Here is a 19,485-nt window from a genome sequence, read left to right on the forward strand (position 1 = left end):
CACAGGTCATTCTTCGCACGACTAGGGTCTTATTAAGAGGACGGTAATTAGGGCCGCGTGCCTCTGATGACCATGAAACAGCTTGATTGTGGTTAATTATCCACTGTCAGCAATTCCGACTTATTCCCATTCCCACCGTGCTCTAGTAGACGAAGCCCTTCTGCGGTTGTCAGCTCTTGTCCTCCAGCATTGGGCTGTTCCTCACCTTTGTCTCTAACTGCTGTGGCCAGAGGAAGCCTTCCTGAGGTTTGGTATGAAGATCTGGAAATGCACTGTTTGTGAAATCTGACATCTCCCCCTCCCCCCAATCCGGGCGGATTCACAACGGTGAAGTCCAGGATTCATCAGTACTTAAGAATCCAGGAGATGCTGGAAAGCAAAATTTCATACTTGACGCAAGTGCAGAATGGGAGCTGACTTCAGAGAATGACTTTGACCCATTTAAATATGAGCACACGGTCTTGTTTTTAAAGTATATTCCTCTCAAGTCAAGAAGAAAATCAAGAGCCCTCCAGTTAACAGCTACAGCAAGCGGCCTCCTTACCGTTTGCATTGATGGGTTAAGCGTTATGTAAAAAATAAGAGCTTTTTAAGCCAACGGCTGCTAGCGACTGCGAAGTGACAGCTATTTAAATGTGAAAAGTCATCGGCAAACACATTCCTTCTGTGACACCTGCTTTAATCAGCCAACAAAGACCCAGCGAACGGCCGGGTGCGAGAGCCCAGCCTGTGATATTCAAATGATGGGGTGGTACGACATGCAAAAACAACAACATCAAAGGCCAGCTTTGTGGAGAGGGACTTGCCCCACCTTCTTCTGAGGAGGGAGAAGAGGACCATGTGAAATGATGCTGGAATGAGGGACACATCAGCTAGCCATAGAGATGAATAGGGTTACTCTTGTTCTTCTTCCTTGAAGACTTCGAAAGTATTTTTACAGAGTAGTACTGCATGACTGCCTGAAATGACAGACTGTCCAATTAATTAGTCCTAAAAAGAGCATCAAATTAATGAAAGAAAGCTTATAACATTATCATACAACTATTAGTTGCCTGTTGCCAATGTGACTTGGCAGATAATTAAAGTGGTTAGAGACATTCTCATGGAACAAACTTAGACTGAAGTGTAGGAGGACCTGAGGAGGATGATAGAAAAACAAGAGGAGAGAAATCAGAGAGAAGGAGTGTCAACGATGAATCGAGAATTCCCTATGGGGGCAGGAGTGGGACGGGAGGGGATGAAAGGGCCAGCAAAAGGAGGAGCAGAGGGTGCAGCCTGGGAGAAGAGGCGGGGGTGGATGTCGAGAGAGGATAATGAGAGAGAGAGGGAGAAGGAGAGGGCCAATAATGAGAGCCATTGCACCTGTCCACATTTTAGAGTGTATCCATCCTCAGAGCGCGTTTGATAAACATCATTCACTGCAGCTCTGATTCGCTGAGTGTCTCTAACTCTCTGTTCCTATCTTCCTTTTACGGTGTTGACCAGAAGGCTATGAGATGGGCTTTAAGTGTGCCACGCTGTCTAAATCTAGGACACCATCCAAGATGTAAACCACCCTCTACACTCTGTAAATCCATGTAACGACACTCTGTTCAGATCACGTTGTCCAGGAGCACAGAACCCATATTAACATAAGATAAATATTCCTAGTGCTGAAGGACTTTAAAGAGGGTTTAAAAATCTTTAAAAGGAAATCATAACTGTAAAAGTGTTCTGATCTTGTGCTCAGAACTGAAACAGAATTGTCAGGATTGAAGCTGGACGCTGAATAGGATTGTGTTTGTCCACTTTATACCGATAGTGCTGAGCTCAGGTCATCTTCTGTGAGTGATTTGTTATATTTCACAGGCTCAGCAGCCACACATTCAGCTCTGGAAAAAATTAAGAGACCACAGCAAAATTTTCAGTTGCCCTCATTTCTCAAAATATGGGTATGTGCCTGCGTAAAATATACAATTTTTTTTGCAATCTCCAGCCTGGGTCTTCCCTGCTTAACATTAATGAAAGGCTTCTTCCTTCCTTTACGGGACTTTATTCCTGCTTCTAGGAGCCTGATACAAACTTTCGGAGCAGTGCACTTCACATCTGAACTTAATGTTTCCCATTCCTTTGGAAGGTCACTTGATGTTATCCTCCGATTCATGGGGCACTATTGGATAAGTTGACGGTCGTCTCTGGCATTCAAAAGTTGCTTCTGCTCTCTACCTGACTAGTTTTTGGTCATTGCCAGTGTCTCCTATTTCGCATTAGTCTAGTATACTGCAGTCGTAGAAATTTTGAGCTTGGAAATAACCTGTTGCTTAGTGTAGCGTTCTCCAGCAGAATCAGGGTTAAACCAGGATTTAACAATGCAGACTCTTAAAAAATGGAGTGGTTTTTAAAAAAAATTCCAGAGCTGTATATGCAATTTGTGCTTTCAGACACTAGTTTTTAGTTTTAGTACTCTTTAGATTCAAACATAATTAACATTGGAATTGAAATCACATTCATGTAAAACAAGCTTTCAGTGTCTACTATCATATCACCCCCCATTTCACTTAAATCTGAAGCATTTATGTTAGTTGGAGGAATTTGTCTTTTGATTTTAACAAACTGTGAGTTTTCAGGAGAGCTGTCACAGAAGATAGCTGCTCATCATATGTTTAATCAAAAACATTGTTCTGTAACGGCTCCTTCAGCGTCTTCCTGCAGTTATTAACATGCTTCACGTTCCATCAGCAGGACATTTATTGCCAAACCCCACCCTTTAATACAACTGTGAAGCCTCCTAAAATACCACTTTCTAATTCAGTGATCCAGATTGATTTGTCTTCCCCACATCAACAGACAGTGATGTGAAATATTGCTGTTGCTTTGGAGAACAGGACTACAGCGACACACTCTACAGCATCCTGGCTCCAGAAACACACCTCTGTCCAAGATACCTTGAGGTCTTGGCTTCTGGCCCCAGCTGCAGTCCTGGTCTTTCTGTGTGAATCTGTAACTCTGTGCTAATCCAGACGTCGTAAATACATACATCCATCCATCCATTTTCTGAACCTGCTAGTCCAATTCAGCCTCACAGGAGGGGGTCCAGAGCCTATCCTGGAGGCTATGGGCACAAGGCACGGAACAACCTAGATTGGGGCGCCAACCCATTGCAGGGCACACTCACACACCATTCACTCACACAGGGATACCTATGGGCAATTTGGTAACTCCAATTAACCTCAGCATTGTTCTGGACTGCGCGGGGAAACCAGAGTGTCCGGAGGAAAACCGCGACGAAAACAGGGCAAGAATATGAAAACTCCATTCACATGGAACCCTGGTTGACACTCAAACCCGGGTCCCAGAGGTGTTAGACAGCAGGACTAACCACAATGCCACACATTGCAGATTCACTTCACTTCATTTTAATGTAGCCTCCTTCTAGCAGGGCAGCTGTAAGCATGTACCATCAACACCTTTTATAGTGATTACAAGCTGTTAAAAGATGTGCCTTACCTGCTGGGGGCCCTCTCCTTCATTGCCTCATCATTCTCTTGTTTGCTCACATATTTGAAAGCTTTGGGGCAGGGGTACATCCAACTCCTGCCTTTTCCCTCATGAAATGATTCCCAAGGACTGCAGTCTTCATCACATGCCTGCCAAACAATAAATGGTTTCATTTGAAACCCTATGGAGAAACAGTTCTATTTTTATGGTGTGTAATCACATTACTACTGGTGTTTTATAAAGCAAAAAGAAAATAATATTTTCAGGAACATCGATCCCATGTATTTCAAAAGTGAAATATGTCATATGGTTGTCACACCAGACATATGCAACTGTAAATAAAATTATAAACTAACTAGAAAACCAAAATTAAGGCAAACATAAATGAACCTATTTATATTTGGAAATATAAAAATGGGCTCAAAATGTGTTGTTGCTTCCTTGTAAACAAAATGAAATGGTGTACAGCAATAGGAAAAGGAAGTAATGCTTCTCAAAATTACATAACAGATTTAATTCCAGCCTTGTAGATGTATATATTGACCTTATATATGTACTAATGAGTTAACTGTATGTATGATTGTAAGATAAAAAATGTGTAATGTTTTAGCCTATTCTAACAACATATGCATTTGGTTTACGTCAGTCCTTTTTCCATGTGCAATTTTTGCATATTTAACTGTTTATGTATGTTACCAGGAGTCTGTATGTGGTAGCTTTTCCCGTGAGTGTCCGTGGTTTGTCAGATGGACAGTTGAGGATCTTTCACCATGGTACACAAAATCAGTTACATTTTTTATTCTATAAGCGACACTTCAAAATGTGGTATTCATTATTAATACCAGTGACATGCACAGACTTTTCAGGCATTTGAACAGGGGGGCATGGCCGACGTGTACTTTTTGCAGCGGTAAATATTCATGATCGCGTGGTGGGGGGCATGGGCGGGTTTCAGTGTATGCTGTTTATGTTGACATGCTGGATAATTCAAATTTAAATATTAAGCTGTAATGTTAAAGCTGTACTTACACTATGTATCCATTTTAATTCTACTTCTTCATATTCAAAGTCGAATTGCGATTCTGCACCGTGTTTTCCACTAATTCTATTAATTGAATTTGATTTTCAAGGTCATTCTCAAGTCAGTTCAGAAGGGTGCACAACCCTGTTATGTACTCAAATGGCATACAGGTGTTACAACAACGAGCCCCATTTGCGCTAATTTATAGTCGACATTATTATAGTTATAATATTGCAACATCGACCTCTTATTAGGCTATATCATCAGCATTATTACGCTGTCCAAAATGCACCGTCAATGTCTTTTTGTCATCTATTTTGGCCGATTCCCGTGTTTCTATGACATGTCAGCAGGCAAGAATTCAAATAAACAACGACGTAGAAAATAACGAGAGGGTCGGAGTACGAACGAGATAACAGACTACTTTCGTCACGAAGGGTTTAAACAACAACGTACTAGATAACAAACTATACGTGGCGTTACGAAGCTTTTGGGAAAGCCACTCCAGAGTAGCTTACGGCAATACATACAAGCTGTACAATACACATAAATATATATTTTACACGTAGGTGACGAAGAGGAAGTAACGAATATTATTAACCCAGGCGGGATAAATTAACTTTGCTTAGTTCCCACAAGGTCACGACGTTGTCGGGAGCGATGCATATAGCTGCAAGTGAGCTATACTGCGGCTCTACGGAATCTGCTCAGTTACCCAGGGCTATATCGCCGAAAGGTCCGCGGAGGGCGGGGGTTTATTCCCGAAGGAGCAGCTAGGAGGAGCCCCACCGAGAAAGAGAGAGCCTCTGTGTCCGGACCGCAGGTGCTGTACTTTACAGTAGCAAAAATTTCAATTAAAAATATTTTAGTATATTGCAGGGTTGCCAACTTTGGTCAGATGGCTGGCGTGACATTTTCAATTTGTGACAAGTCTGCACATGCATGTAAGAGTTTTATTACCTTGTAAATAGTCTATATAGTTTGCAAACCACCACAACGCTTTTAACGTAGCTAATTTTTAAATAATAGATTTGCCGTTAAGATTTCTTGCGGGAGCGTGAGTGTCTGAACGCGTGCGTGTCACGCCAGATGCAGTTGGCAGCTCCAACACTGTTTCTGTGAACTATATGAACTCAAAAAATATGAATTTATAGTCATGTGTAGCTTAACGATGCATTCTGAAAAAAAGTACAGTATAGTAAATGCATAAACCAATAACATAGTTTAACATAATTATAAATTATTATGTACTGTACATAATTGTATTCTCTATGCTTGTATAGCACTGGCAGCGCACTAGGTTTGTTTACATCAGCCTCACCGTAAACACGCGAGTAATGTGTTACAAACCATATTACCATGGCTACCACGTGGCTATGGGCGATAGAAAGAGAACCCAGAACGCCCTTTTCACTTAGCCGTGTTAGGAGTCTCTGCACATTGCCTTGGCCACCCTAGACTGGAACCTGGCCACCCCCTTAGCCGCCCCCGTCGTATTTGCATTTTGGTTAAATCATATTTTGATTTTAAAAATCTCCTTGTACTCCGTAACTGTTTCTCTGTGTCCCTGATGATATACTGATAATGCGTGAACTCGATGCTGCTGAGCTAAACATGTGCTCTCAGAACAATAGTAATGCAGAAGTTTTGAAGTTGTGTAAGCTTGTTACCTTAACTGCAAGAAATTGATATATTAAATGTGTATTTGGTAATTCCACCACTGCCCGAATTGTATACAATGCAGAGTTATTGTCACGCCCAGCTCCGTACGATCCTTGTGTGTGCCACGCCCCCTCATTACCTCGTGTCAATTCCTGGTTGTGATCACCTGTGTCCCGTTATTTCTGGCTAGTCTTGTGTATTTAGTCCGCGTCTGAGTACGTCTCGTCAGATCCGTCATTGTAGTGTCCGTGGATGTCCCTACCTGTCTGTTCTTTGACCATTAAAACCCCATTTGTCCGTCTTCACGGCTCCATTCGCCTGCTTTTCGGCTCGCCTGCTCCGCAAGCGTGACAGTTATAGCATTTAGGTACCTTAAATATTACCTTGTTATCTAGATGCCTTATATTCATATTTAGATTTATGTGCCCCCCCCCCCCCAAAAAAAATATAAAAATTACACCTAGTTCCACCCTGGCCACCCCACTGAAAATGTTCTGGCTTGCCGCTGTCTCTGCTTCACATCAGTTTATCAGTTTATTCACAGAACCACTGTACTTTCATGAGAAATACTCGTGGAAGGTCCCAGATGAAAATCACAATAATGACCTGCAATATTAAGCTGTTTGTTGTATTCAGAGATGCATATCTGTCCTCTCGATCAGTCCGTGTGCTGGCCTTTCATGATCCTCTTCAGTGTGCTGCTTTTTGCCATCAGTCATGTTATCACACTCCCCATAAGTTATTTGTGTTTGTGTTGATTAACAACAAAATCACCCACAAAACCAACAGTATGGAATTTACTTCCCAGAACAAGCCTTGCTGGAAGCAGAAAAATATATTAAAAATAATATATCTAATGATTTACTTGTTTTTTTATAACCCAGAGTTTTTCTGGCAGCTGTCATCAGTTTTGCTCATTGCAGATGTTTTAGTTAATTTTCATGTTTGAAATTCTCTAAAGTTTTAAAGGTGATGTTGTTTCTAAAGTAGAGTTTCTTGTAGTTTCTGCTTTGTGCCATATGCTGTCTGGGACAAACTGCACCATGACCCTGACCAGCAGTTAAGTGGTTAGAAGATGGATGGATAGAGCATAATTGGTTCTGATTGGTCAATAGAAATGAAGGACAGGCCAAACACATTTAAGAGTCATAACCCTGCCCATACGGTCACAGAGAACAGCACCTGATAGAGTTTACACAGGGAAATGAAGCAGTACATTTTGAACAGGCATCAATGACATTAATCTGTGAAGCAGATTTAAAACGTTATTTTGCCTATCTGCATTATACAGGAGGTCATGTGAGTATAGTTCGCTGTAAAGATTAACTCTCTGATCACTTTTAAGTTAGCTGTCAGTGACTGTATGTGAATCGCAGAGGTGCCTGTGATAGTGTGTGATTCATAGCAAGGCAATGGGCGAAATGGATATTGGCCCTAATAGCTATTTCCAAACTATAGTCTTTATCATTAACATCAAATAACATTTGCTTGGTGACAGGAATAATTTGTCTACTCTGAATTAAGATTTTCATGGAAACTATAGCTAATGATCCATAATTATCATTTATCTTGCCACTTGATGTCACTAGCTATTCCACTGAGATGTGCAGCTTTCGGGAGGAATCACCAGAACTGTAGTGTAAGAGAGACGCTCTGGGAGTGGTCAGGAGATGCTGTTTGGTGGAGCTTTTGTTCACCAGCTACCTGTTCAAAGTGGGCAAGTGGCCAAAGGCATGCGGTGAGGTCTGCATGCCCCTGTAGCATAGAAATACAGTCTTGGTATAGATGAATTCTCAGCCCAGACCAGCTCTTCAGTGCCTACTTCCTTTCTGAAGTTGTTTTTATATTTATTTATAAATATACAGGTTCACCCAGCCAAAGAATATGGTTCCCCCTCTTTTTCCTTTCTCCCCATAGTCAAGGACTAGTGTGTGATTTGCCATCAGTTGTAGTTCCTATCTCCAGGTTCAGGATCACTACCCTACAGTCACCCACCTCATAAAAGCCCCCATTCCAAGCCTGCAACAAAATTAATGAAGGAGCCATGGCTATAGAAACAGCCTTTATGCTTTAATAAGCATTCTGGACAAAATAAATGAACTTGGCCTCCAATCGGGCACTTGCCATTATGCGTTTCGGTCAGGTAAGGATAAGCTGGGGGCGTAACATGTTGCCTGTAAATTATGGTGGAGCCAATGCTGGAAACCTCTGGAGGAACTGTTCCTACTTTCTGCAGCTTTGACTGCAGCTCTGTGGGCAATCTCATAAAGGCAGCGGGAGCGTGTTCAGGGTGACATCAGCTGAAGCTGGTCGCCGGGAGACAGAACTGACCCTCACCAGGAGATTACAGCCATTCTGTTAAAGCTGCACTCAGGAGACAAAATGAAGCCGCATGAAGCAGCAGAATACCTGCAGGATAAACGCACACCCACCTTGGGGTATCTGTGACACTTCTGTAAATCCATTGCAAGCCTACTGTCGAACCGGAGGAAATGCTAATGTCATAAGGTGGACATAGTATTACAGCAGTTTCATCAGTTGTGATGTCATCATCTTAAATATTAGATATCCTGTCAGATACAGTTTCTATATTCTGGACTAGAGCCACTTCCCTGAGTGCTTGAGGCTGCAACCTCAGTTGACTGACATGACCAAACCTTTAATGCAGGTGTGGTGTAAAGAGGGGGATGGTAGGACCCTTCCAAGGGCCCCTGAGTGTATCGCAGCCCTAAAAATTTGAAACATAATTGGAAAAGTCTGGGTTGGGGGCCCAATATGTTCTGATTTCTTGGGGCCCAAAATCTGTAGCAGCGGCCTGCATAGACATGAAGAATCACCTTGAGGGTGAGGTTGCTGTATGGCAGTTCCTGTGAAAAGTCTTTTAGTAATTTTTGAATCTGATTCACCCCTGTGTTTTTATTCTGAAACAGCACTGCAATGATATTCCCACAGTATCCCTGTGATGCTGAAGCATGTTGTGACTTTATAGGCTTAAAGAGGTCCTATGTTTACCCACATTATTGGCTGATCTGCTTGTCCATATTCTCACATAACAGTGCTCTCTGTCTCACTGCACAGCGGCTGTTAATTAAGTTAGACAGAAGTGAATTTTCAGAAGAAATAGAGCTTGCCTGCCGTGAATCTCTGTCCACGTTCACACTTTTCTCTGAAAACGTCTGTTCTTCTGCGCTCCTGCATCCAGGTGCGTATTTGTGCCTTCATGCATGTGCGTCCTATGCCCCCGCCCCAACAGCGAGCCCCCGATGTGTGCAGCTGCTGCATACACAGCACTCTGCTTCAGGGGGGTGGGAGGGACAGTGAGGTGGGGTATCTGGGAAAAATCAGGAGCTGTCTGGCTGACATGGACCTATCCCGCTCACATGGACCTGCCTGACTCACACAGACCTCCTTCACTGACATGGACCTACCTTGCTCACACAGACCTGCCCCACTGACACAGACCCACCTGGCTCACACAGACCTGCCCCACTGACACAGACCTACCTGGCTCACACAGACCTGCCCCACTGACACAGACCTACCTGGCTCACACAGACCTGCCCCACTGACACAGACCTACCTGGCTCACACAGACCTGCCCCACTGACACATACCTACCTGGCTCACACAGGCCTGCCCCGCTCACACGGACCTGCCTGACTCACGTAGACCTCGTTCACTGACACAGACCTACCTGGCTCACACAGACCTGCCCCACTGACACAGACCTACCTGGCTCACACAAACCTACTCAGCTCACACAAACCTGCCACACTAACATGGACCTGCCCCGCTCACATGGACCTGTCCCACTGACATGGACCTACCTGGCTGAAATGGATCTGCCCCACTGACATGGACCTGTCCCACTGACATGGACCTACCTAACTGAAATGGATCTGCCCCACTGACATGGACCTGTCCCGCTCACACAGACCTAGCCCATCCTGATGTAGTGCAGCCTGGGTGCGTTTATACATGTCTCAGTCCCTCCCCATTCTGGTCCTCTCTACACCATAAAGCCTTGCCTTTTCTCAGACTGTGCTTCCCACAGACAGGGGGCTCTTCATTACTGCCTGAACTTTTTAATTATAGATTTAATTTCAGCATGGGTAGTGGGAGCGTCACATGACTGCTCAGGCACACATGGGTCTCAGTCACTGGTTTAACACCTCCTACCTACAATGTCATAGCGCTGCCCTAGACATGTAAGGATTCCACCCATGCAAACTTCCTCAATTCCCCACCCTTACTCCACTTTGCCGAGAGATGGAGCCATATTATACACTGCAGAATATGTCCTCTTTATTTACAGTGCCTGAAGATAAAAAGTCTCATGCATCAAAGTCTTTTGTCAGCAGTTTTCAGAGTACTGCTAAATAAAGACATTTAGGGTCTACTATACTTTGCTGTTTTCCATTGAACTGAAAGTAAAAATCTGAGTCGAGGACTTTTTCCCCAGTGTAATTATCATGCTCTTTAATGCCTCTGCTAAATAAAATACCTCTGCATAAAAAGCTCACCCTGTTTCCTAAATTGTCACTCTTCAAAAACACTGCACTAAGACTATCTGTTCCCCATCGCTATTTGTTTGTATTTTACATTAAACAGCCAGTTAGACAATCATAATGAGCTGGAAATACACGCAGAATGATGACTGCAAGCCAAGCTGACGCGTGGAGTCTTCCTGCATGTAGGTCAGAATCATGCATTGTGGGGCCTGCGGCTAGCAGTCACTTCTGCCCATTAGATTCATCTGGTCCATTTAGCTGAGACACACTTGGCCGATCCTGGAGAATGCCAGTCAGTCCCACGTTAAGTGCAGCCTGAAGAAGAAAGGGCTGTTTTAACCTGAATCATAAAGTTCATGATCACATGAGTGTATATCAAACATAACCACCATCTGTATGTCAGTGTACAGGTTTTTAAGGTGTAGTCATATGCCAGTATCTGACAGCTTACAAATAAGGTTTAATTTGAGAAATGTGTTTAGCATCTGGACTAATTAAGGGAAAGAAATGATGTGAGAATAAGGGGATTGTGTGGAAAATGATTACAAGCGGATACATTAAAGTAGCACACTAATGATGAGAGAGGGTGTATGGACGGGCTACGTGGCCATACAGCTGCAACTCAATCTCTTTAATTAACAGAATGTATATATTATGGCTTCCTTGTGCTGTAAGTCATGTGTTGATGACTGGATAGCATGACAGTTTTTCGCTCTGAGTGTTTTACACGGATTAATATCTGGCCCTCAAATCGGCGGTGTAATGGGCCGCAGTCCTGCAGCGCTCCGAAGGAGCAATATCACTGCAGACTGGCAGGATTATCGTGTCCAAGCAGACGACACCTGCTTATGGATTCCTAACTACTGTACTAGATATACAAAGTCTCTTAGTTAGCATTCGGAGCTGATTTTATCATCTGATGCAGTTTATTTTGAAAGACCTACTTGTATTTTTAATGTTTAGTTGACCTAGCTTTTGTTAGCTGTACAAATTGAAACACCTGCATTGTAAGAAATACTTCATTGGATTTTTTATTTTGCCTGTACTCAGCTAAAGCATGCATGGCAAGCAGGGGCCTGGAAGTTGCATTTCCTCAGGCTGCCACTGATTTCTTGACATGAGGGTACAACAGATGTGGATGAGGGATGATCACAGAGCTGTGTGCTAAAGGCCTCCAGAGAGGTAGGTGAGGGATGATCACAGAGCTGTGTGCTAAAGACCTCCGGAGAGGTCGGTGAGGGATGATCACAGAGCTGTGTGATAAAGACCTCCAGAGAGGTAGGTGAGGGATGATCACAAAGATGTGTGCTAAAGGCCTCCAGAGAGGTAGGTGAGGGATGATCACAAAGATGTGTGCTAAAGGCCTCCAGAGAGGTAGGTGAGGGATGATCACAGAGATGTGTGCTAAAGGCTTCTGGAGAGGTAGGTGAGGGATGATCACAGAGCTGTGTGCTAAAGACCTCCAGAGAGGTAGGTGAGGGATGATCACAGAGATGTGTGCTAAAGGCTTCTGGAGAGGGATGATCACAGAGCTGTGTGCTAAAGGCCTCCAGAGAGGTAGGTGAGGGATGATCACAGAGCTGTGTGTTAAAGGCCTCCAGAGAGGTAGGTCAGGGATGATCACAGAGCTGTATGCTAAAGGCCTCCAGAGAGTCAGGTGAGGGATGATCACAGAGATGTGTGCTAAAGGCCTCCAGAGAGGTAGGTCAGGGATGATCACAGATCTGTGTGCTAAAGGCCTCCGGAGAGGTAGGTGAGGGATGATCACAGAGCTGTGTGCTAAAGGCCTCCAGAGAGGTAGGTGAGGGATGATCACAGAGATGTGTGCTAAAGGCCTCCAGAGAGGTAGGTGAGGGATGATCACAGAGCTGTCCTCTAAAAGTTTCTTGACATATGGAAAAAACTTGACAATTTGGTCAGAGAGGGGAGTTGGATTGGCAACACAAAAAAGCAAATGTTTCTTCCTGGGTCTTTATTATTGCCTTCATTATTCCTGCATATAAATCTCACCTAATAACCAAAGTAAAAATGGGTTGTTTTAATACCTTATTTGTCCTAAATGGGCATTAACCAGGCTAGGACACCATTTCCTAGCCTGATCCGTTCAGTTCTGTTAGCATGACTTGTGTTTTTATATTGTAAGATGTGAGACACACTTTACACACCAGAGAGCCATTTGCTCCACAGATTCTGTTACAGCTTGGAAGTGAGTGTATGTGGGCTGGTGGTGAGAAGAGTGAGTGACAGGCAGGTAGTTGTTAGGGGTTTTGGATAAGGACCGGAAATGCAGCCTGATCAGAGAGTGAGGGTCAGCTGCATGTCATCTAAAATTCACACTGGAGCACAGCCCTCCCTCGGTGTTTGGAAAGGCCGATGACCTCAAATACCATCCTCTGGGACTGGAAGAATAGGTTTAATTAATGTGGAGTACAGTGACTGAGTGACATTTCCCTTACCTCCCTGTCTGTCACCGGACGCTCCCTAATCCAATGTACATCTCCCATCTTATCGCCGCAATTTCACCATTTTGGTCCCACTCGGAGCACTAAGCTGTGGGTCTGATGACATTGTGTGACTGCTTATGGGCACTGAGAGGGTGGCTTACAAGCTACTCTGTGACCTTGGTGTTGGCTCCATGCCCCAGCAAAAGGACAGATGTATTTTCTGGTCTGGTCATCTACTGCCCTGGGGTAAAATCCCCTCCCCTCCTCCTCCTTCTTGTGGACTGCATTCATGCTGGATTACGACAAACCTCAAGTGGTTCATTTAACAAGATGTTTGATCAGGAAAATGACTTGAAGGATATGTCATCCAGATGACTGCAGTGAGTTTCCTGACATGGGCTGGGGTTACCATACATTTCCCCGGACACGTCCTCTTTTTAGGCCCCTGTCCAAGTGGTTTTCCAGAAATCGGCAGTTTGTCCAGGTTTAGCGCTGCAACCCATATAACCCAATGCTGCAAATCACAGTGCAGTACCAAGTGAAGAAAAGGGCACCAATATCCAAAGCACGGCAGCCACTGTGCATCATCGCACAGCATTTGCACGATTCGTGCACATGTCTACTTTAAAAATGAAACGGTATGTTCATTGCTACATGTCACGCTGCTCAAGAGCGACATCAACTTCCGGAAACCATTGGCACTTTGACTTCATTTTGTGAAATCACGTTGTTTGCTTGAACTTTAACAAACTATAGCTTAGCATGTTGTAACTTTTGTTGAAAAACACTTGTATACACGTTATTAATATTCTGATTCTCAGACACATACTCTTCTCCGTCTCACCAAATAACAAAAACATGGGCCAAATACCTTAAATGTAAATAACATTAAAGTTCAATATGAAGTTTTAGTGTTGTGGATATCTCGGCCTGTTCAGACTCTCCTCCTTGACTACTCATGTCAGTTTAGCTCATTTGCATATCTATTAGGAGTAGAGAAAGCCGTGGGGGCTGTCTAGTGACATGTTTCATGGCTAATTATCAAACAGCACTTATAAATACCAATAATGGCTGTTGTCAAATCTCAATTATTCTTCTCCTTGATGACTGCAGCCCTCTGTGGATCTCATCATACACTAGAGGGGTATCATTTTGTGCCCACTCACAAAGAGAGGAGATTGATGTTCAGTGATTTTCTGCACAGTAGATGTGCTTTAATTTTTGTCTATTACGGTGTTTTTTTACTGATTTTTGCTCTAGTATTGATACCTGAAGCCCATTAATGCTGTCTTTTGAACCAGGCTTGGTAGCTGACCACTCTCTGGTCACGTTGCTCATATTCTAGGCAATGGAGAAGCACTCTCAGTCCAGCTCTGCTCAGTAGATATATTCATTTGGTTTCCAGTGAGTCCAGTACAGTCAACTCAGCCAATTGCTGGAGATGACCTAGAGGTTGTCAATGGTGATGTAGAGGTTCTGGAACCCACATGACATTCTGACCTGACCTGTTCTTATTTATGAATCCTCATATATGCCCAGGATGTCCAACATTGTGGCAATCATAAATGTGAAATATGAGGATATGTCACAAAATGTGCTTGGCACTTTAGAACCACAACCACAAGACTGCATTTTTGTTGAACCTGATTCAGTCAACTTGCTTTTCCAGGTCAGCTTCACCATACTTGGATTTTCATTGAATTTCATTGATACTGTCATGTTAATACCATTTACGTGTGCAGCTATGTGGTTCACATCACGGTTTTCTTCTATCAAATTAAGTTCATCTTGGGTGGTAAGTGAGCTCGATCACCTTCGTTGATATGGAGGCTTTATCCAGATGGCACCACTGCTCTGTAAGGCCTACAGCTTCCTGTCAGAGTTGTGCCATCCTGCTCCTGAGCTGTGAGGGCCAGCACCTTATGGTTCATCACTGTGCATCCACTGCAATCTCATCATTATGAAACTAATTACCTTTTAATAGGGCTATTCAAGCAGCAAGCTAAACTGTTCAGCCCTTCCCTGTTGCCGCGTACCCCAGGGGCGCAGCAAAAGCACACAAATAAGTTCAAAAAGCAAAACTGCAGCATCGACAGAATGGCACCCAGTTTGTTTGTTAATGCTCACAGAGGGTCTGTGCTCACATCTGGGCTTCTGCTATGTTCCTGTTGCTCAGCCCTGGCTGAGATGATGACTCAGGGCCTTCATCAAGCACAGATGAGAGAGATGACCTTGTGACCGTAACATCTGGCTGAATGCAACATGCAATGCTTTGGTACGCAGCCCTCTGCGAGAAATCAATAGCTTCATTCATAATTTAGGCAGGAGCTATAGGCCAATTTTAGGCGAAACAGAAAGACAAATTAATCACGATGTGACATTTACAGAGCGACTGGAAATAGATGCTGGTCTCAAGGGGAAAACCGTTCATCTCTGTTTGAAAACAGTTTCTGCAATAGAGCCCTCATATATATATATATATATATATATATATATATATATATATATGTGTGTGTGTGTGTGTGTGTGTGTGTGTGTGTGTAAGAACATATATGTCTATATGTATGTATGCATGTACAATAAAACAAATGACATTCTATTAATAGGATCAATAATGGATTTCGTATTGTATGTAAAACATCTAGAGTTTTTATATTTTTCTGTCATAGGTCCTTGTCCTGACTTGAGGAACGAAGGACTCAAGGGCAGGCGTGATGTAGAAACAAAAGGGTGTTTATTGAACTAAATGGGCAGGGACTGAAAACAAACAGGACCGCGGTGGATCACAAACAGACTGACGACCAGGAAGGGCACAGGCAACAGGAACCTTCAGCGTCAATGACCAGACTGGGGATGACAAGCCAAATAGAGACTTATATACAAAGACTAACGAGGAGTAACAAGCAACAGGTGTGGCTCATCAGGCTCACACTAGGGAGGAGACAGGAGGGTCGGGTAGACATGGCAGGTAGGATGTGATAGGTCCTATCCACATTAATCAACAAATTATTATTAGATTTCAATGTATGTCGTCAAAACTGTAACTTCAATTGAGTTTTCAGTCACGCTGATATTTTATTAAGAGGGTTGCAGAGCACAGTTCTTACTTCTCATGGATTTTCCAAGAAAGAGCCAATGTGTTCCCTCTTTACTGGTGAACCAAGAATACATAATAAGGGAATATGTTTCATGTCATTTGGTTTTGTTGCGGTTTTTTGTTCCAAAAACACCCTGGGATTACATCCCTGAGACATGGTAAACACAGAATGCAGTTGATATGCCAGGGTTTGTCCCAGCCTTGTGCCTTATGTTGTGTGGGAAAGGCTCCAGGCACTCTGCTGGATGGGGGGGATGGTCAACTGTGGGTTGTCAAGGGTTTTCAAGGCTAACGACCAAGTACATTTTCACATCCAAGAGAAATTTGGAGGTAAATGTTCCTGGGCTCTTCACTTTTGGTGTTTGTCCTGGAACTTATCAACTCAGAGCACCGTGTGAGTGCTGCAATTAAAAGTCAGTGTCTGAAAACTGGGCCTAGAGTAATGAGTGTTTGGAGGCACGTGGGCTGGTTTTAATCAAGAGGCTTTCACAGCTAATTGGAGACGAGCTGTACGGCTTGTCCAGGGGAGCCACCAACCCCGTGACGCTGCATCCCCCAGGGCTCCATCAGGACCACGCAGTCCAAGCTGCCTTTTTTCCATCTTAATTGCCATATTGAGTTATGTTAATATTTCCCGCTCTTTTTTAATGGGTTTTGCAGTGGCTGATTTGCGCACCCTCGTACAGATTCGACCCTTCGAACAACATGCGGCTAATTTAGCGGCTGCGGCGGCCAACGGGGCTCAAGCCAGCAAAGCCTAATGAGGGAGTGACACGCGGGCGATAAACAAAACGCAGTAGCAGATGACAGCGCGTTGCTCAAGTCGCCTAATTAAAGGCAAATGTTGGTTTTGAAGTTCTGCCATTAATCCTCTGGCAAATGGCTCAGTTTCACAGTCAGAGGAAGGGAAGGAGAGTGGCTGAGGTGAGGAAGGTGTTCACAGTGCACCGTCAGCCCCACCTTTCTCTGCGGGAGGCTGACTCCATGCAACCAAGGCTAAAGCATAGATCTTTGTCCTATAATATCCTTGTTAACCTGAACAAAAACAAATGGAAATGGATGTCTGTGTGCCCTATGGCTTGGTGGCACACCTAACCCTTCAAGAACATATCAGTGAAGATGCAGGATCTGTTCCCTCACTTTCACTGAGGCTCTTCTTTTGGTCCCCGACAGTAGGAAAAGTCACCTATGCGACGGCTGCCCCAATTGTTCTGATGAATGTATCTAATCGTTGAGTTGACAGGCTTCTGGAGGCCAGGACAGATAGCAAGCTTTCATCACTGTTGTCTCATAGACAGAGAGCCGTGGGTGGTAGGCATTCCTGACGGCTTCTAACCGCAGCCCTGCATGCCGGGTCCGTGGAGCTGAAAAACCCCAGGAGACCGAGCTTTCTGGGCCTGAAAGCTTGGCCTCCTCATGAATGCAGAGCGAGCTGCGGGCGGCCGCCGCTTGGCAGGGCTCCTCTGCTGAGTTGAGTTCAGCCTGACGTTGCCGTGGAACTTTCTCTCTCCTTAGATGCGACAGCATGAGAGAGAGCTGATAGTGTCACGACACAGCCATTTGAAAGCTCTTTGCACAAGGCCAGCAGAATGCTCCGTAACCTGCGGCGCAGTCCAGGGGGAATGCTTGGCAAAACTACTTAGCTCTCTCATAGCAAAGTCCTCGTAAATCAACCATTTATCTTGAAGCTGGGTTGAAGAGATTGGAGAAACGGCAAAAGAGAGTCGGTTAGTGTGGCCGCCTCTCCTGAGGCCGGCCGACTCCTGCCTGGGGGTTCCGGAGCACCTGCTATAGCAGAACGTACACAGATGTTTCTCCATTTCTGCCACTTAGGGTTCTTCGCCTTGTCAAAGAGATTCCCTTTGACGGCGCTCCCCATTTGAAGGGGAAACTACTCTACCAAAGCTGCCATTCATTAGCAAACACACAATTAGTCCTGACACAAAAGAGAACTATTTAATGCTTTAGATCAGGAGCTGTGCTGCCTTATGGATTCACACACCCTGCATCAGTGATTCAAACACAGAGAGGAAACCAAGAGTTCCCTTCTCACTGACTCTGCCTCCAACTTGGTTCTGTTTATCAATAGGCTTGAATGATGGATTAATGTGTCTTTCACATTATGTATTTGTTTATGTAAATGGATTTCAGTGCCTTAATTACATCTCAATGATATTCTTTTGACACTGATAATTTATGTAAATGTATTTATGCGGTGCAAGTTCAGGCTAACATCTCATTTTTCAAAAGCTTGCTGAAGGCAGCTGTGGAATCTCATGGAGAAGACCGCTTAAGAAAAGGCAAGATCTGAAGCTGTGACTTTCAGTATAGCCTAAAACAGCAGAGCCACCCATAACCGTCCCGCATTCCGTTATTAGCCTGGAAACAGCGGGGAGACCAGTCACCCTCCTGCACCCCTTTATGAGCACCGAAGAGCTTCTGTAATTCTCTCCGTCTCCTTAGCTCCGATCAAAAGATCTCCTCTAATTTCAGGTGAGACGTTCCGATGCGCTGTCAGCTCCAAACGGCTTTAAGTAATGAATGATAAGATAGAGAACGTAAGCAGTAGGAAAAGAAGCTGCAGGTGCACTTTACTTTGGCAAATTTCTAACAGACGCCCAGCACTACGCGGGTGACGACTCTCACTCAGCCTTTCCTGGTTATCTGGGAGGTTCTCTCTTTCCCCTGCAGAGAGGAAGCTTGTTTGGACATCATTAAGGGCATGTAAGTACACAGAAAAACACTCAAAAACTAATAGCTGTAGCTTTTCCGGATTCTACAGTCTGGAAAATAAATAAAATGTGTAATTAGATGTAAAAAAAATCATGAATCATTTTGCAGCCATTCCTCTGTGTTAATTAACATGAGCACGATCCAGAGCGACATAACATTAGAGGCCTCAACAGGGCACCATGACCAGCTTACCAGCAAAGGGGCCAAAAGTAATAGCCAGAACCCTAATATTGTAAAGCCTTGCAAATTTATATCGATACACTACAATTAATAGGGACATAAACTCTGAACTAATAATAAACATAACTGACCTCAGTTCTATGGTGGTCAATAATAATTCATGTTTTTAATATAGCTTCATTGATTATGTATATACTGGCATTTTCAGTGGCAGCTTAAATGCCAGGTGCGACCATGTTCTTCATAATGGAATAGAGGTGAATCCAGAAAATCACTGTCTTTATGAAACAAATGCCCTTCATAAGCGCCGGCATTTCTCAGCTATCAGAGTGTATTAATATTCATGTGAGCCGCGATTCC

At 43.9% G+C, this 19,485-nt stretch overlaps 2 long non-coding RNA genes across 3 annotated transcripts; one reads left to right on the forward strand and one right to left on the reverse strand.

Annotated features, from left to right (window-relative positions):
- Window positions 1–662: 662 nt before the first annotated feature.
- LOC111859540 (uncharacterized) lies at window positions 663–5,508 on the reverse strand. Of its 2 annotated transcripts, none has more exons than XR_002841845.2 (4): window positions 5,459–5,508; window positions 3,487–3,626; window positions 2,910–3,091; window positions 663–972 (listed from the first exon to the last, which is right to left on the reverse strand). It is a non-coding gene; the product is annotated as an uncharacterized lncRNA (long non-coding RNA). The 2 variants fall into 2 exon arrangements; XR_002841846.2 differs by lacking the exon at window positions 5,459–5,508 and adding an exon at window positions 4,507–4,607.
- On the forward strand, window positions 4,942–18,956 carry LOC111859539 (uncharacterized). Its single transcript, XR_002841844.2, has 4 exons — window positions 4,942–5,321; window positions 15,785–16,083; window positions 18,591–18,705; window positions 18,827–18,956. It is a non-coding gene; the product is annotated as an uncharacterized lncRNA (long non-coding RNA).
- Window positions 18,957–19,485: the final 529 nt, after the last annotated feature.

The sequence above is a fragment of the Paramormyrops kingsleyae genome, chromosome 4 (assembly GCF_048594095.1).
Source record: "Paramormyrops kingsleyae isolate MSU_618 chromosome 4, PKINGS_0.4, whole genome shotgun sequence".
Classification (NCBI taxonomy): domain Eukaryota; kingdom Metazoa; phylum Chordata; class Actinopteri; order Osteoglossiformes; family Mormyridae; genus Paramormyrops; species Paramormyrops kingsleyae.